Raw genomic sequence first — 19706 nt, 5'->3', positions numbered from 1 at the left:
AAGGATGCTACTGAAGAGAAGCTGTTAGTATAATAAAATCAGGGCTTTCCCCCTAGAAAATGAGAACTGCTGGGCTTTTTTTAATGGGAGCATCCAGCCCAAGGTTATTGAGCTTTTTTAGGGAGGCAAACAAAGTTGTTTTTTTGGGAGCACCCACCTTCTCACTGACCCCACCGCCACCAGACACTGACGCTACAACGATTAACGGAGCAAAGAGGTGATAGAACTCAAGTCCTAAGCCCTAAATAAAATATTTGTGCCTGTAGCTCTAAGGATCCACTCTACTGTATTACTTGTTTTAGGGCTTCTCATAATAACAAACAACAACAATTTACTTCTTGCTCTCCTTTCTTATCAGCTATGCATTACTTTCTAGTAACGAGCATTCTGAGTTATAGCCAGTAGAATGTTTCATTGCCAAATGATCACGAATGTTTCATATATACTACATTTTTGCAGTATAAACCTTTCTCCTTTTTACATTTTCCCTAAGAAATTTGGTAAAATTGGTATGCAAAGTTATCAGAGATAATTCGATTTATTCCAATTCATGTCGCAATGCAGGTAAGCAACTCTAATGCTGCCCAGTTGTACTCTATGACTCAAGTTCTATTCTGTGTACTGCATAATCCCTCCCTTTACCTGGCCAATCCCCCTGGCAACACCTCCCCAGCCAGGATTGGGCGGCTGCTAGTGTAGGTGGAGTCCACAGGTATCCTAACCTGGGAAGGTGAAGCCAGACCAACTGCCAGGAGCTGCCACCGTGATTCAACGGGCCTCCTCGCAACCTCACAACATGCGCACCCCGTTTGATGTGGGGAACGCTCATTATACTGTACCTAATCATTGGTCATATAGCTGGGGTTGATGGGAGTCGTAGTCTAACAACTGGAACGCCACATGACCTATCCCTGTTTATGTCTTTCTCTTGTTTTTAAAATGACTGCCACAGTCTTTCCACGAACATTATTTTTCCATAATTTTATGCCTACAATTTATCTGGAATTAAAATTCATGGCTCAAGCAAGGGAATAGCTCTAATGATTAAAAAATGAAATTATAGTGATCTGTTTCAGGCAATTTAGTATATTGCCTCTGACGTACTGTTCCAATGAAATCTGAAAAGCTTCCTGTTGGAAATGTATCTTCAGACTTTTCTCTCCCATTGCTTGCAATTATAATTTGAAGCCAATTTTCACTGGCTTGCTACAGCTGTGCATATTACTTTTAAACACTTGTCCAAACTGGATAGTGCTGCAAAATGAAAGGTGTCTCATCCCCCTAGTAATGATGAAACAGGCTAGACAAAGATTATATGTTTCTGCTTAGGAAGACTACTTTAGTTATTGAAATGGTGGGTTCATGTTGTTGTTCATTTCATACTATCTGGGTAATTTGCACTTGAAAGCAAACAGCAGGAGTGGACAACTAATTCTTCACTGAGGGCCACTTTATTTCTAGTAGACCGAGGACTGTTACCTACTAATTCTACGCAGTAGTATGCCTTTAGTCCAATCTGCACATGCTTTGTATTATTATGTTTCGTGTCAAAGTACCTTTTCTGGAAACAAACCCAACCAAATCAGCAGGAAGTGGGAATATAGTACAGACACCTAGTTAACAGAACACCACTGGTAGGTAGCACAGGTCAGGCAGAGACCACAGTAGTCAATTATTGTGTACAGATAGTGTGCATTGTTGATATGATTCCTGCAGTGAATAGGGCAAACACAGTTATTGAGGAGTATGGCTGCTGCACTGGTAAAATAGTAATGTAGAAGAAATCTGGTTAAACCACAAGATCACGTGAAAAAAGCCATATTATTTTTGTGTTGAAACTGCTGGCTTTTCAGTGACTGCAGCGTATAAACATAAGAGTCACAGTTGTCGCTTCACCCATTTTTGCTGCTGGCCCCAGCCACCATTGGGATGGGGCTCATGGAAGTCTCCTCATGAGGGAATGTGCCCCTGAAAAGGATTCCTCACCCCCAGTGTAGTTCATCTGATCTTCCTCCTTCCATGTGGTTTCAGTATTCCCCTGTTGTCTGAATTGTATGGGAAGCAGGCATCAATGAAAAGCACCTACAACTTGTAAAAGCCAATTCTGGCTTCAAGCAACAGGTCCCAACTGGGCCTCTATCAAAATGTTTGTGTGACAGCAAGCCGTATGCTAAAAATGCTTATCATGGCATATGCTTCTGTCTAAAGGACCTTGTGTCTAAAGCGAGAGCTCTGTTTTATTTTCAATGAATGGCTTGTGGTGTTTTTGTGTGGGGTGATGTAAATAAAGGGGAGAGGATCGAGAGAACATTAGTATGTGGTAGATGATTTGTGAATATTATTATTCCCTGTTGACATGAAGGATTTAGCCAGTTACGTTGGCAGCTGCTTATCCACCTGGCTCAAGGCCTTTACAAAACTGCCCTTCCTTGTAGCAGCTGACGGGTGTTTCCCAGCTGGAGGCAGCTACCTAACTCCTTGCAGCAAACAGAGTCAAGGTCATTCAGTCTTAAGAGAAGCATTGCCTTTGCGTGACATTGCAAAGTGATCAAGGAAAAGGTTGCACTTGCACTTGCTCTTTGCAGAGCCCATAAAGGCCACAGATTCCCTGAAGTATTCGTTACTTCCCTGTGAACTGGAAGAATATTCTCCAAGGCAGTGGTTGGAAACCTTAGTTGTGGCTCTACACTTCTCTCTCTCTCTCTCTGGCCCTTGAAACTCTCCCCAGACCCGCTCCTTCTTCCCCAGGCCATACCTCTCACTGGCACTGCTTTGCACCATCCTCCAGTGCTTTTGCCTGAAAGGGATGTACCCTCAAATTCCTCCTGCATTCGGGGAATGTGTGTAGAAACCGGCTTACTATACAGAGAAAGATTTACATACATTGCTCTGCCATCTGGCCCCTCCCAGCACTTGCATGTGACCACAGAAGGTTGCCCAGAAGGTCCTCCTCAGGCTGGAAAAGGTTCTCATTATGCCTGCTCAACATAGTGATTTTAGAATCCTGTCACAGGGACTAATCTACACGGTCAATTATAACATTAAAAAATGTGTTATAAAAATGTAACTCCAGAGGGTGCTGTAGGGCAGTGGGAAATTGCATTGACACACATTCTTAAAATAGCATTTTCACAGATCTGTGTAGATCCAGCCAGGGGCATGGGCATATATTTTATAAGATGCTTGATCAAAGTGAGGGAAAGGGATTTCATTTCAACTCTGTGTACCCCTCAGCTGTCCTGATAAAACCGGGGCATCCCCTTTTTGTGCAAGAACACGGCGGCCATTTTGGGTGCCATGCTCTCATGCTGTGTTCTCACCCCCCCCCCAAGGGCTTTTTTCAGGGTCGCAATCTTGTGATTGTGAGTCATGGCCCCAGAAGACGGTGTCCCATTTTTTTGCCTCAATGTGTTGGAGGGTATGGTATACCTGTAGTAACACTGCAATCCTACATATTCAATGGAGCATACAGCGCTCCAATTCCTAGAATTTCTTGTGAAGAGTGATTGGCTGTTAAGCCACTCTGGGAACTGTGGGAGGGGAATAGGAGCCTCTTTTTGCCCAGTACAGCTCCTTTAGTAAACTACAGCTCCTACAATTTTGATGCAAGCCATGGATGTTTAAAGTGGTATCATCCTGCTTTAAATGTCTGGTGTGAATGTGGCCTTGGTCTGGATATCTTCTTTTATACCAAATCTTTTAACTGTGGCTCAGCACTAAAGCTTTGTGGCTTCATCAGCTGCATTTCAAATACTGGCTTGGAATAAACTCAAATAAATATTTGTATTGGGCATGGAGGCGGTGATTTGCATTGTGCTTCAGGGAAGAGAGAGCTTATTTGTTATTCATCTCTGTAGATCTAACTGACGCTAGCTGGTTTTTACAAAGAGAATGTCAATGATCTGACACTCCCCAAAGTCTAAACTGGATGCAGCAAAACTTTTCAAGTCTATTATTTGCTAGTACAGGGGAAGAGTAAAATATATAGAATTTTGTTTTGGAAATTTCTATATCCATTCCTGATACTTTATCAGAATACATCTCCACTCATTTAGCTAAAGCTGTATGAACTAAAATGGAGGGAGAGTAGTTCTGCAGTGAGATGGTGATTAGTTGAAAGCTCCAAAATAAGTGAGGTGATGTCTTCTCTTGGCCTTCATCAACTGGTGCGGGATATGCAAACTTCATTGCATGCCTTCCTAAACATAACTTAGGACACCAGAATTTAGTTGAAATGAACTATATCACCTTACACGTTATTGTTTTTCTTGGACTAACATGTCAGCAACAGTGTAGAAAGTTACAGCGTAGAAAGTTACTTGGGGAAATATGCGAGTTCTCCCATGTGTCTAAGACCAGAACAATTTTATTAACATTTCAGTTTCACTTAAATCCTCACTTAATTTGGTGTTTCTAAGGGTTGATTCTAATTTATGTGCATCTCATTTATGCGCCCTGTCAGTAATAAAATTTAATGCTATGTCCTTTAAAAGTTCTCAGCATTCATATTTTACATCAGATTGAATATGTTTCTAATGCTGATCAGGAGGCTAATTTCAACTGCTCAGATATTTATAAAGTTCCGTGTGTACTTGGCACAAAGTATAGAGGGTATTACAAGGTTAGAATGATCTCAGATGGTATAGATATAATTCTTGTTTCAGAAATACATATCAGTGTGGGGAAACACAATGAATATTTTGATCACTGTAGCTGTAATGGTAAACCATAATCTTAAGTCTTGAGCAAGTCTTGGCCTTGCATTCGCTTCCGCCCTTTCTGTGTGTTCCCAAGGGATGTTTCTTTAAAATAAAATGGAAATGGGACAGAATGGACTCACTGGTGAACATATGTAAAACGGAAATACACCAGGATAAGGCTGTTCCTCCACCCATGAGTAGATCAAGTGAGTCTTCCATCAGCTGAAAGACACTGTTGAATGCAATCACTTGGACTTTTGCTCCAGACATCTGTCACACACAGTCTCCAAGAGGTACAATATCAAAATGCCTTCCAAAGAAGGCAGTAATGCAGCAAAATATTAGAAAGATATTAGGTCTGGAATAAAATGTGAACACCAATTGAGTTAGCATAATAACTCCAGGAAAAGAATGGTAAATTGTATTGGAAAAGGATCTTGCTTTTCACATATGTGTTAGCGAGTCAGCCTTCTTTAGCTCTTAAAGTGGTTTTGTTTCAAAACAAAACAAAACCCACAGATGTTACAGAATTTCGAACTGAAAAATAAGTGAATTTGGAGGTGTTTCATTCCACTTTTGCCCTCTCCCCCGGCATTCCTTTTGGGTAATGCAGAGGATTAGCATTTGTTTTTCAGGGCACATGATCAGAGAAGCGAATTTGTCATGGTTTGAGGTTTTCCTGACCCACTTAAATTAATGGAGAACATAATGAAATATTTCAAGTAGGTGGGTTCTGTTTCACCACCTTCACACTGTCACCCGCCTGCCTGGGAGCTTCTACCAAGCCGTTGTCTTCCCATTTGCTCAGGGGAAAGCAGCGATTCCCGGAGCTGTTGTCAGGGAAGGAAACTGAGGCAGCACCAGGTGAGTGAACCAGGTGGTGGTGACTGGAAAGCTTTGCTTGAGAAAAGCAGTGAGTGTGGATGAAAGTGCTCTTAAACTGACGCTACTTGTGTTGCCATTGAAGTGAACAGGATTCCTTTCTCTATAATGTAATATTGGTGGAGAAAATCTTGATTAACTATGTTTTTGCTTGAAGAAAGTCTGAATTGGCTTTAGAGGCTTCACCCAGAAGATGAAAGGTGGAAGTTGCACTAAGGCCCATAACCAAACATGAAGGGCTCTTCTACAAGATTCTAGCCCAACTCCAGAATACTCCATTATATCCCCAGTTTTCTATTGCATTCCATTCCACTCCATTTTTTTTGTACTTAATCAAACCCTTGAGTTTGTCCCATACAATGCAAGTGGAACACGCCCCCTCCACCCTGGCCCAGTGATCTGAGATATAGGTTAAACAGGGCTACTGTTGATCTGTTATGTGAACTCTGTCATTAATCCAGTAAATAATTGTAACAGGGAATAGCTCTTCTCCTCATCCCTGAGCTTGTTAGTTCCATGGAGCAAAAGTTATTTAAAATCTGTTTGCAGTTAAGAGGCTGGCAGGTGGGTGGCTGATGAAAGGACATCTCTTGCAACTATGTTACGCTGACCTTCAGCTGTAATTTTAAAATATGCATTCTTCAGTTTCTTCACGTTATTAAATCTTGTCATGACTTTTGTATCCCTGCCAAAAAATAATAGGAGTTTACTGGCAGTAGACATGAATCAGATTATGTTTTTTCATAAGAGGACCTGCTAATAGGTTTTTATATTAGCCTATATGTTTGCCTTTGTTTGCTGCTAGCCTTTTAGTAAGATACAGTACTGTATTAGTCACATGAAAGTAACGAGAAACAAAAAATACGCCTCTGTTGAAAGAGAATGAGTGTTAGGCCTTGGACGAGCTCTTCAAATGAATTCCAGCTTGCTTTGGAATAAAGAAATGTGTCATTTCCTGATGAAGAAAAAGATGCACAGTTTGTTCTGTGACAAATAATGCAACCAAGTTAAAGCTGCAGTTTTACACCTTAATCTCCAGCTTATGTCTCACAGAAGGAAGTGCAATAATAGGATTGGGCCAGGGTTTTTTAAACCTCTGCCTGATACTTTTATTTGAAACAAGAAATGAAACAATGAGTAAACACTGACAAATACATCCACACAAACAAATTATATTTATATTTATAATACAATGTGTGATATAATATATATATACTCAGAGCTTCAACTTCAATAAAAAATCAAAATCTAACAAACATAGGAGACCTGTGTAAAGCCACAGAATATACATCATAATCACTGGTAACCAATGAGTTTCATTAGTGCAAAGATTTCTGCTTGCGCAACTGAACTTTCCCCATTGTACTCCTGCCCTGTGTGCCCTTTCATTCTCTTCTGGGAGGATCCCCAAACCCCTGGAACAGATTTGGTGGGGATGCAGAGCATGCACAGGGAGAAGACAGGTGGAGTTACATTACGCAAGTGGAAATCCTTCTGCTGACAGAATGACTTACTGCCCTATCAAGTGCCATTACATAATAAGTAACCCCTTTGTCTTCTTGGTTTCAATAAAATGTCAAATTTTAGCTGTTGATACTTTCAACAGGAGTGATACTTTTCAATCAGATACTAGGCTGTGCTCAGGCAAAGTATGGGTGTGGCAATATAGACTGCCCACTGAAATGTGCTAAAATGCAATAAGAAGCTTCCACGCCAGTGGATGTAGAACAGGTTAAGAGAAGATTCTGTTTTATTTTACACTAGATGCATATCTTGATGGAAATTGAGATATAATTTGGAAACTAAATTTGACCCTTTAGTGTGCTGCTTTTTACTTTATCCTGTTTTATGCTTGGTTTCAGAGTGTGCAAGTTTCCCCCCATTAATGTAAAAATTAACAAATATTCCTCATGGGAATATTATAATTAGCCTTTCTGAGCATCAGCTTCATACTTTTCCCCCCTGTGTTGTTCCTTAAAAATTATTGATAAAGATTTTGTAGCTTGTACTTAAACGGAAAATAACAGGAGTCTGTTTTCAAGCTACCGGTAATTGTGTAGATTGAAAAGCAAAGGGTGCCACCTTGTGGAAGATTCTTTTTGGTATTTAATTCAGGTTTTCTTCAAACCCTTTTCTGTTGTGATCCATGTTCTAAGCATACAGTGTGTGCTGATTTAGAAGATACTCTTCAAACTGTTTTTCAAATTCATTGCATCCCGGACATGTACAACTTTTACTGAAATCAAGACTAAATGTGCAGTATAAGCCATTTTATTACAATCTGTTTCTGACCATTTGTGTAAACCTCCATTACCCACTGTATAAGCCATTCCCTGATATATGAAACACAGCCCACTGTGTTTGCATGAAATCTGCTGGCTTGTGGGAAACATAGTGTGCAAACATGGATAGGATAAACTGTTCATCAGGACTTCAAGTGAGAAACTTCACAAACATAATTCCTTTGCCCTAAGTTTTAGTATGGTTACGGAGTGATGATAATCAGTATGTAATTATTATTATTTATTCTAGTAAGTATATTATTAATGTTATTGTTATTTATTAATTTATTAAATCCTCTTCAAATGACTATCAAGTCTCCATGTGTGTAGCTAGGATTTTTGTTAGGGGCTTTTGTTAGGGGATGGCAGAACCTCAGATTTGTACTGATTTTGATGGATTTACGCCCATGCAAGTGACCCAAATGACTTGCAATTATTTCCCTGTTACCAGGAAAACTATTGCCATGAATTCTCTCACTGTTTAGATAAAGTGAGTTTAAGGAAAATGCATTATAATTTACGTTATATTTTTTTTTTATTAAAGATTTTCTTGATTTACAGAAGTGTGTGCAATGTCTCTCTCTATTTTTTTCCATGTAACATTTTTACAAATCAGTTTTGGTTGTTGAGACATTAGGGAGAGAAGGGGGAAAGAGGTGGGTGGGACGGGGGTATGGGTGAGGTGGGGTGGCGATGTTTCTATTTCCCTTAATATATGTAGGGTTTGGTGTCAGCGTTGTTTGTGTAGGTTCTCTGTTGTTCGCTTGTGTTTCTTTGGCGGTGAGAGAGGTCGGGATTGGCGTAGGGTGTGATTGTTCATTTGTGGTTGGCTGTGGTGATCTTTGGTTTCCTGTGTGAGGGGGTGGGTGGGTGATTTTGATCAGATTAGCCATATTGATTTGTACGCTGTCAGTAGATTTTTGTCATTGTCTTGTTGGGCTGTGTGTGTGATGAAGGGGAACCATACCGGGTGAAGGTGTCTTCTTCTGTTTGTCCCCGTATCAGTTTCAGGTTACTGGTTAGTTTTTCTAGTAGGGCTGTTTCCCATACTACTTGGTACCATTGGTCCATGTTTACTCCTGACAGGTCTTTCCAGTGTCTGGTTATGATGTTTCTGGCTGCTGAACGTAGATGGATTATGAGTTCTTTGTGTTGTAAGTGGACATTATTGTCTTGGAAGATGTTTAGTAAGACCAATTCTGGGGTGGTTTTTAACACTTGCTTGGTTATTTTACATATTTCTTGCATGGTTGTTGTCCAGAATGTTTGGATTTTGGACATATTTATAATATGACCATGAGTTTGGGCAAATATAATAGGCTGCTGATCTTTAACATTAATCTGGCTATAGAGTTTTACTTTTGAAAGCCAAGTTGAAAAGTGGGCAACCTTCCTGAACTTAAGCGAGCATGATTTGATTTCAAATAATCAAATCCCTAAACCAGAAACTCTTGGTGCTTTGTGTCATTAATCCAAGAAAGTTATAGCTTATTTGATTTGTTCTTTATCTTGTACATTTTTAATAGGAACAGCTTTCCCATCTAGTTTCACTGGTTGGAGCATATTGATTAGTAAACTCTTCTCTTTGTTTCTTCTGTGAAAACGTGCCAGCCAACTGATCAACATATCACAAGCAATTATTTATCAGCCAAAGTACCGTATTGCATTTAATGCTTGTAGTTCCAGTAGAAACTTTATATCCATCAGGGGCAGTAGACCTCCTGCTAACATACTACTGCAAACACTGCAAAGATACCAATCACTGTAACTAGTATTAGTAACATAGGATTCAATTGTGCTGTGCTTGCACATTAGCCAAGAGGTCTCACAGTGCTATGGCCCAGATTTTATATGGCACAGAGGAGAGTCGGACATGACTGGACCTAACGGTCAGGGGCCCCTTACCTTTTACCTTTAAGTAATATAAATCAAGTTACTAGTCAGCAAGTTCTGTTCCTGAGTCCTCGTCCTGGAATTCACTGGCTTGTCAGCAGGTAGCAGAGTTATAGTTGAGATCCATCAACATAAACTCAATGTACCTATCACATGCACCCCATTATATTTTAAACTTAGAGAGGCCCATGAACATTCGTTTTACTTCAGTGAATTGACTTTTGTACAACTCCGGAAAGCTTTTACAGAGTTAGGACTAAATACAATAAACCCTGCTTATAGAGATGGGAGACATCGAGGCATACCAGCAAATGAACATGTTTGTATTAGGGGATGCCCTGAATTGGAGGACCTTACGCATTATATCTTACATTGCCCCTTATATAATGAAGCAAGAGAATGGTTTTTACACCTATAATGACAAGGTCCCCTGCCCAGAATCCTTCTGACATGATTCTTTATCTCCTCGCAGACATAGATAAGTATGTGACCTGGCGTGTAGCACTTTTTGCAACTGCGCCAGGAAAATTAGAAAAAAGTTATATAGCCGAGATAGCTATCAACTGTAAAGGAGATGAAATTATTTGACCCCATCTACACCAAGCTGTATCTTTCTCACTAAACTTTGTACATAATTGTCTATTGTATTATTTAATATTACTTTTAATATATTAGTGGCCTCACAGTGATTTTAGCTTATAAATTTTATTGTCTAATGTTTCATTTGTATATTAAGGAGTTTCTATAGCTTTGTTCAGATTAGGTCATGTTTTGACAATGTAGATGTTTTAAGTTTTTGTATCAAACTAGTATATTTTATTGAACGGCATTGTATACATTGCAGCAGCCTTTGGCTAAGCAATAAACTTGAATGACTGATCAACTTATCATGAGCAATTATTTATTTATCAGCCAAAGTATCGTATTGCTTTTAATGCTTGTAGTTCCAGTAGAAACTTTATATATCCATCAGGGGCAGTAGACCTCCTGCTAACGTGCTGCTGTAAATGCTGCAAAGATACAAGTCACTGTATCTCTGCTAATGCGCTGTGCTTGCACATTAGCAGAGCGCTCTCAAAGTGCCATGGTAGGTCAGTTCAATAGCAGTTATTGTGTTTCTTTCATGCAAGGCCTTGTGCATGCAATATAACATTTTCGGATGGGGTTTTATTTTTGCGTGTGCCATTCTCTAGCCTTGATGTGCCTGTGGACATGTGGAATTTTGAGAAAAGTCAGCTGGACATATAAAGGGCTCAATTACCTTCAGTAGCTTAGGGCCTCATCAATCCTAAATCGGCCCTGGTCTGGGCAGTGGGGAGGATGGAGGCTATATATATATCTATAATACTGACTGGGCATCTGTATACAGTAGACGCTCGGGTTGCGAACGTGATCCGTGTGGGAGGCACATTTGCAACCTGCAGAGTCCGTAGCTGCAGTGTCACAACTGCACACGCCTGGGTTGCGATTTGGTGCTTCTGTGCATGCACGAGCGCCAAAACCTGGAAGTAACCCGTTCCGGTACTTCCGGGTTCAGCGCGGTGTGCAACCTGAAGTGGCCGTAACCCAAGGTATTACTGTAATGGAGTAAAATATTTTTAAGGGTAGTTTTACTGTTATTATTTGCTCCTGAATTGCTGCTGTAATGAATGTGTGGTTTCAATGAAGTACTGTTTTGTATGACGGTTTATCTGCCGATTGTTAACCATCCTAAGCTTCAGATTAGAGGGAGGGATATCAGAATACTGAATAAATAATAAACGAGACACTGTTGGACTTCTTTTCTTTTTAGCACATAATCCGACTTCAACCTTTTTATGAAAATTTATATAATTATCTTCCTGATCATACTGCACTGAGATGATTGAAACATCTTCATAGTCTGTAAGAAGCATTTTGTATATAATCAAGCGATATCAATATACATATGCAAAATATTGATGCAACTTGCTGTAATTATCAAAATGGCGATGTCATGCTTATCCAACAGAGAAATTCTATATTCAATTTTGGGCCTTCTTTAAATGCCATAGTCATAAACCAAATCATACTGAATCCACAATAACAAGGAGAGTAATGATCACATTATAAATAGTGATGCCTTTTACACAATATTTTATTAATTCAGTAGTTCTAAATTTCTAACCCAGTATGATACATTCACAACATGACTGTTAATCCATATTCATAATGCAAAGGGGTTATGCATGGGAACATGAATTGTGTATTATAGAAATGCTGGCGTTGCGCTGCCCCGGGGCCCCTGAATCACGAAGGCAATGTGACGCACGTGCTTGCTTAGATTCTAGAACCAGTTTGGTGTAGGTTAGTGTCTGACTAGGACCTGGGAGACCAGGATTCAAATCCACACTTGGCCACAAAGCTCTCCAAAGAAACATGACCAGTGACCAAGGTTTGTCCTCTAGTTTGTCCAGCTCAATGTTCACGGGCCACAGCTCAAAGGACTGGTGTGTGCACACACACACAGTGTTCACAAACTTCTCAAAGAGATCAGAAGTAGGTTTTGGGAGTCTGTTATAAGCCGCATAGGCATTAAGAATCCTGTTCCATAGTATCAGCAGACTTGATTAGCAGTTCAGTGCACATTAACATCTTTCCCCCACCATTTTTAAGCAAATGATTCTGTTTTGGGTAGAGAAAGGTTTGGGGAACTGACTACTGTCTATGCAGATGGAGGCTGATGAGACTTGAGGTCCGACAACATCTGGAGGACCACAAGTTCCTCACCCCTAGTATAGAAGCTTGTGAAGTATCTAGTGCCATACAAACAGTTCTTAAATCTTCAGATGCTCCAGGATTATGTCCTATTGCCCATTGTATGTGCTTTCAGTGAAATCATGATTTATTTGTTGAGAGAAGATTGTTTCGTTTATATTAATTATGAAGCTATGACATTAGTCTCCCTCATGGAATTCTCTACTTAGGAAATTAAACTTTTGATATTCTCCAGAGAGGAACTAATTGAATTTTCTCTCTCTCTAGTTGCTAGTCTTTTAATCTGATTGTCACTGCATATGTACTGGTAATTTTTATGCTGATTGGAATGTTTGTGTAGGCTGTTGTTTGTATTCATAAAAAAGGATATGACATGATCAGTAGCATTTAACATACTTGGAGTGGAGGAGCTACGTAGATCTAGAAATTATACAGAGGGCTGGTTTAATGAGATTGAAGCGCATTCCTGTCATGTCTGCTCCGAAGCAAGCCCCATTGCATGAAACGATGCTTACTCTGATGTAAGTGAATATATTATTTTCATCATAAATGGTTAAGTATGCTTTACACCAGCAATTGCACCCAGTACAACACCCGCATATCGTGCTGCCTTCAGGATACAAGCAAAATGATGGAGGCGACCAAAATTGCTTGGCTTTATTTGTTAATCGTTTTGGGGAAATGTTTTAGAAACGTGGATTTTAAAAGCCATGGTACAGTCTGGCTATCAGCCTCATTTATCTAAATGATAATTTTGTGTAGTAAAAACCATGCATGAAAACATCCAAGTGGTGTTTTTATAAGCCTCGAGACTAGAGAATCACAAGCAGGGGGGCGGGGATTCAAAAGTGTGAATTTATAGAGATTTGGTAAATGGGGAGTTTAGGGAAACTGATCTGGATAATAGAGATTTTGCTGTATCATTCTGTAGGGCAGCAGTAGTACTAGGAATGATAGTAGTGGCAGCCTTGTGTTCTTGGTAAGATAAAGTGAGAATATCTGTTTTCCTATATAAATGGCCTCTGGGGTGACCACTCTACTTCTAGCCTTTGATTTTGAAGCCATGCTGTGTACTCTTATCATACTGAAAAATTTCCTCCCAAACAATCAAATTGCAATTCTGCTGCAAATTGGATATGTCCGTTTGAACATTTTCACTATACCAATATGTTCATATAGATTTTTCTTAAAAATGGGACTGGCTATTATAAGTGTGAATTTTAAAACTGAGTTCCAAAGCAAAAGTATGCAATATTGTGTGTGTAGAGTAAAAGGCAAATAAGCAAAATCACAGTTTAGGTATTGTAATATTGTTTTATACACGAAGACTGCACACTTTATAACAGCTTGATCCAATACAAACAAGTCATAGTAAAAGCAACACCGTAACTTCAAAATAAACAATTTATATCAAATAAAGTACTATTCAATAATCTATAATATAATAACACACACAATACAATTAAATATCAGCTAATGGTAATTAAGCAGAAATTCACTCTTAACCATTACAATAAATATTTTTTTAAATAATCAATAAAAATAACAGCAATCCACAGCGCATAAAATTACAGAATACTAATTGACAAGCAAAGACACGCAACACACACACACACCACACACACCACCCTTTTCTTGTTTCTTCCCAGCTGCTTTCTGCTGTTCCTAAATTCATGGCCTGGAAAAGGCTCCTAGGGCTAGAGGGTAGGACAAGGCAGGTGGGATAAATCATTGCCGGTGGCCAGCACAAAGTCCTCTCCCTGCTCAGTGCAGTAATTCTCAACATATAAGTATATTAGCTCCTATTACGTTGCATCATGGAAAGCCTGGTAAGGAATGGGAAAATGTGAAGATGCCATGGGTCATGATGATCAATGCTAACAGCTTGAATGTGTGAACTAACCTTCAGTCAGTTGATATTTAAAAAACTGAGCATGCTGAATATTTTTGTCAAGTGATCAATGGTTTTATCCTTTCTTCCCACCTGGGCTGTCCTATAAATAACCCATAATTATTTAAAGGGTTCTAACTGAACCACCCACACCAGCAAAACATCATCATCTTGGACTCACCAACATAGTACTGTATTGAAATTGCTCAGAAAGCTTTGCTGAAAATAAATAACATTGCTATGGTCTTCTAGTATGAAATCACTAGAAGAAGTTAGGTTGTTGCTTGGAAGTATAGAAGTCTTTTTGCTGCAAAAGGAGAACAGGAGTTAGAGGTATGTTATTAGAGACATAGATCGTTTAATTGGCTGTTGTAAAGATAAGTTCCCAACAACCTGCAGTAAATGTGGTGCCAAACTGGAAATAATGATGTTAAAAATAAATTACTATTATTATTTTGCTCTAGTAGTGTGTGTGAGGGCTAATTTATGCTCACCTGAGTGGCATATGTCAAACTAAAATGTAATTACTCACAGGAAAGATTAATCTTTCTAAAAAAAATCCTTTCTCTTATAAAGCATTTTAAAATGTATTTTAAAAGTACTTTATGGATTAATTTATTCATTTCCATCTTACAGCATGCATGCAATGAAGTGCAAGTAAACTCTTGTAGCTGCTAGAGCTATAAATATTCATGCAGCTGGGGAAACTGCTTTGAAGCCAAAGAGGGAAACATCTCTCTGTAGAAAACAATTTTATGCACTTATTTCAGCTAGTGTTTTGGAATATATATTTATTTATTTATAAAATGTATACCCCACCCTTCATCAAAACGTTATTGGTGGCAGTTCAAAACATACAAAGCTGCATAAACTTGCCATTCAAATATTTTAAAAAGTCTAAAATTCAGAATCCAGAAATCAGACATTTTGCATACAGTGTAACATCTCTCCATCTGCCGTACTTAATACAAGGCCAATATTCCAAATGCAGAAGGAATGGTAGAAGAGGAATGTTTTCACTGGTATTGCCGGTGCCTGCTGAAACTAAAGAAAGTTGGGGCTGCCATCCCTTAGACAATTTTACCACCATTCCTGGTAGCCTGGGTTTCATTTGACTTTGGTACAAGCAAAAGCCCCCATTCCCAGTTCTCTAGTCATGGACAGGATGTTACAAGGAGAGATGCTCCATTGGATAGTTAGGTCAGAAGCCATTTAGGACTTTATACTTCAAAACTAACAGCCTGAATCGGGCTTGGAAGCCCACAGGCAGCTGGTGCAGAGCTTTTAATAACTGGAACTGATGGAAAGTTCTACTTAGCCCCAATATCATGTTCTAAAGTGATAAAATCCTTAAACTGATTACCTCACAGTGATGCTATCCTTGAGTTACAACTCCTGGCAAGAGATAGGACTGCTCCTTAATCTCTCTGCTGCACTCAGGGTTCAAAAATGCATGTGGCCATTTTTCTTGTTAGTCTCACAACACAGGAGTGCTTTTTTGCTTCTGTAAGTGTTCTGTGCAGCTTCATGACTGTGTGCCATCCATATGGAATGGCAGGGTATTTTATAGCTGCTTTCTCATACTTTGGATTTATTTTTCTTTTACACATCATTCACCAAAAGGTGCCATTTAATGTGTGTTAAGGCAGTGAATTTGGTCAAACTGCGGGAGGCAGTGGAGGATAGGGGTGCCAGGCGTGCTCTGGTCCATGGGGTCACGAAGAGTCGGACACGACTGAACGACTGAACAACAACAACAAGGCAGTGAATAGCTCATCCTCAGCAAATCCAATGAACCTGGTTAGTTGATGTATATTGCTGGCCACTGCAGACCTGTCAGTTGTTCATATAAATAGAAGATTCTTGTGAATAAAATGGTACTGCTAAATAAAATGTAAACAAAGAGTCAATTCATGTAACTATTACCAAGCAAAGACACACTATACATGTATGTCCATCTAACGGTTCCGAATATTTATTTATCTTTCTCTTGTGATCTTTCTAAACTTACAGTGACCTTGTAGCCTTATTTGTCAGGTTGTTAATAGCACTGATAAACCAGGAAGCCAGTATCCATATACGGTAAGTGCCTATATATCCTTATCATTCATGGACACAGATTCTTAGGATACCGATGTCTGCCCATCATAAAGAGTTCAGAACAATGCGATGTGAACAATTTCGGAGCAAGAAAAAGAACTGCAAGCTGGTGAGGTCTTTCTGTCAAGGGATAGCTTTCTGATTTAGGAGTTTAAAAAAACAATCCTCCTTTGCTCTGCATCTGATTGTGATGTTTTTCATTGGAGAAAGGGGACAGAGACACACATGAGAGTGTAAATGTACACATTTCAGTCAAACAACGGGCTTGATCAGTTTAGAATGCAGTAGGGATTGGGCAATCCAGCAGGCCACATATGCCACTGCAAGACTGGTGTCACTTAATCAACATCTATTGGAGTGGGAATTGCTGTCACTTGAGGCTGTAATGTCCTGTTTGAGGTTTTGCCAGTAGGATGGGGTGATCCATCTACTACCCTATCGTGTTACTGCAGCTTCCATATTGTGTTCCATATTTTTACAGGTCACACCAACACCGTACATTTAAAGCACATGTAATTTTTCTGCTACAGAATCCTGGGAACTAGTTTGTTTAAGGGTGCTGGGAATTGCAGCTCTGTGAAGGGTAAACTACTTGAGAAAGCCATGTGCATCAAATTTGCTTTAAGTGTTCAGTGTGGCTATGACCACAGATGTAAAGTTTGTGGAGGAAATAGTAATTGGGACACCCAGCATCTTGCTTAAGCTATGAGCATTGTGGGTGAAGGCTGCAAAGAGCTGCGGATGAAACTGACGAAGCTTTTCTTACAATGCCTTTTCCTCATCTATACAAAGTGGGGGGTGGGAGCCCACTGATTGTATGAATGATCAATTTCAGCACCACAACAAAGGAGCTTTGCTGCACTCCTTTGCCAAGGAGGGGAAAAGTCCTGTCAATCTTGATCCCTGCTCTTTGCAGCTTATGTGGAAGGGACAAATAACACACACTTAAGCTTCAAAAACAAAGTTGCAAGGGGTGTGTGTGTGTGTGTGTGTGTGTGAGAGAGAGAGAGAGAGAGAGAGAGACTTTCATCACTGCAGGGACTCAGAAGCCACCTTAAAATTGATGTGGCAATCAATTTTACACCTACTGTTCAGGGGCTTCTCTGGACTTGCACGAGAGATGAGGGGAGCATCTTGTAAACTTCATCCCTAGTACTCTGCAGCCTTTGCATACAGTTCAGAGAGCGTAAGCCATATGCTATAAGCTACGCTGCTTGCAGCTGTTGAGAAGACAAACAAAGTGAAGTAGCAGTAGGAAGCATCAGCAAGGACTTTAAAACTTAAAGAACTGTAGTCACTCACAGCAAATGATACTCTGGTAAGTTCAGAGCAAACATGTGGGTTGGATAGCTGCCACAGATCCCCTCATGTGGAGGATATGTTAGAGAAAAAGTGGAGACCTGTGGCTAACTCAGTTGTGTTACCAGTTGTGTCACCAAACATTCCACGTCGGGATGTATTTACATAAGCGTTACTATATGCAGTTCCTGTGTTGTGTTCTCCTTGATGAACTTATCCTCTCTAGTACTAATGGAACATGAAATCATGTCGTCTTATTTAATCCAGACTGTACAATACTGTTTCCAATTAAAGTATTATTAAATAAGACGGCTGAGATGTTCAATGCAGTGTTTACTATTGTAGTTGGCTTTACATATTGCAATGCAGCTGTCTGTATTAATAGTTTGGGATTCCAATTCCTCTGACAGATTCTGTAAATTTCAGAAGGAGAAACAGTTTGCAGTGCTACAAGGATGATACCAATCCGCTCTCAGAATGTGAGACAGGTCCTATGGCTGCATAGAGCCTTTCTAGTGTGTGTCCTGACTAGGCACAAACAACAACAAAACAGGATTTCAGCCTTCCTCACCAGCATGTTCAAAGGGTAAATACTAAATTGGTACTACAAAAATTGGTGTGCACCTACTGAAGACTTGGCTAGATGTCTTTGAATTTTACCACTGGCAATTCGAGACTGCCTGTTCAGCTGTAAACCCTACTGAGTTCAATCAAATTTACTCCTGGGTAAGTATGTATGTAGCTTAAGTGAGCTTTAATTATACCCACATTTATGAAACATCAAACAGCTACTGTAAGTATCCTCCGAGGAACTTGTATGGCCTTTTGAGTTGGGCTTTATTTTTCATCTCAGCAAAATATGCAATAAAATTCATTTAATTCGCTTAATTATTTAATTATTCATTTAATTTGGAACCCAGCATAGAACAGCACTACTTCTTTTTTTGCTTTTGGCAGGGATATTATCTTCAGCTGCCATTTATGTTCCAGATGATATGGTAAAATTCCCCTGAGATAATTTTTCTTCCTTCCTACAAAGCCAAGAAGTTTCCTTATAACTTCAGATCATTTAATTCATCATTCCATGAGCTTTAATTTTTAACAATCCTTAAATTGTTTCTCCCATGACAATTTATGCTCCATAAGCCAAGGACATTCTTTTCTAAGAAGGGTAGTGGCTTTATATTATATTAACCCTCCATCGCTGCCATCAGTCAGACTGTCTCAGGGAATCCAGTGCAATTGTGGCTTTCAGTCAAAAGTGGGAAAACCCTTGCAAATAACATGGGGTCCCATTGTATTCCTATAAATAGATTCCAGAACTCCAACCAGAACAAATCACTGATGTGTTATAACCAGTATTTGTATGGCTGGCAGTCTGAATATTGGGATGGGACCAGAGCAAGTATTAAAAATGGAAAACAGTTGCAACTTTGAACGAAGTGGGACACCAAGAAAAGGGGAGGGTGCAGCAACTGGTGAAGTTTCCTATCCTGCCCTTCGGAGGAAAACAAGCAAGCATGTTAAAACTGCTGCTCATTTTCAAGACGCTACACTTGTTTGCATTATGTTCATATAAGATGTTCACACTTCTAACACCTTGCCCTTCAGTTTACTCCAAATGTTGTTTGTTTTTGTTAATGTTTTCAGGGCTGACATCAAAGGCCAGCAAGGTTGGGTTCCTGCACCTGGTATTTTGCTCCAGTTGGGCATTGTATTACTTGTTACTTTGCCCCTTAAGCTTTGCATTAAGAACTTGTTTTAATTATTGATTGATTGTCCCTAGGTAGAATTCCTATCCCTGCTTTGGCCATCCCCCACCCCACCTCCGAAGCAGAAAGCCCTTCTTCTGACTTTGTTGCCATTTTGAGTTGTAGCCAGGAAAATCTGGCCTTGCATTATCTGTTCACGTCATCTGTCCCA

The 19706-nt window shown here is 39.6% G+C and overlaps 1 protein-coding gene across 2 annotated transcripts in view; it reads left to right on the top strand.

The window, feature by feature from the left end:
• The window catches only part of ANK2 (ankyrin 2), a 308768-nt gene that overhangs the window by 45335 nt on the left and 243727 nt on the right, over positions 1 to 19706 (top strand). The window lies entirely within an intron of this gene.

Source organism: Lacerta agilis, chromosome 9 (assembly GCF_009819535.1).
Source record: "Lacerta agilis isolate rLacAgi1 chromosome 9, rLacAgi1.pri, whole genome shotgun sequence".
Lineage (NCBI taxonomy): Eukaryota > Metazoa > Chordata > Lepidosauria > Squamata > Lacertidae > Lacerta > Lacerta agilis.
This window is presented reverse-complemented; position numbering and strand designations above follow the sequence as displayed.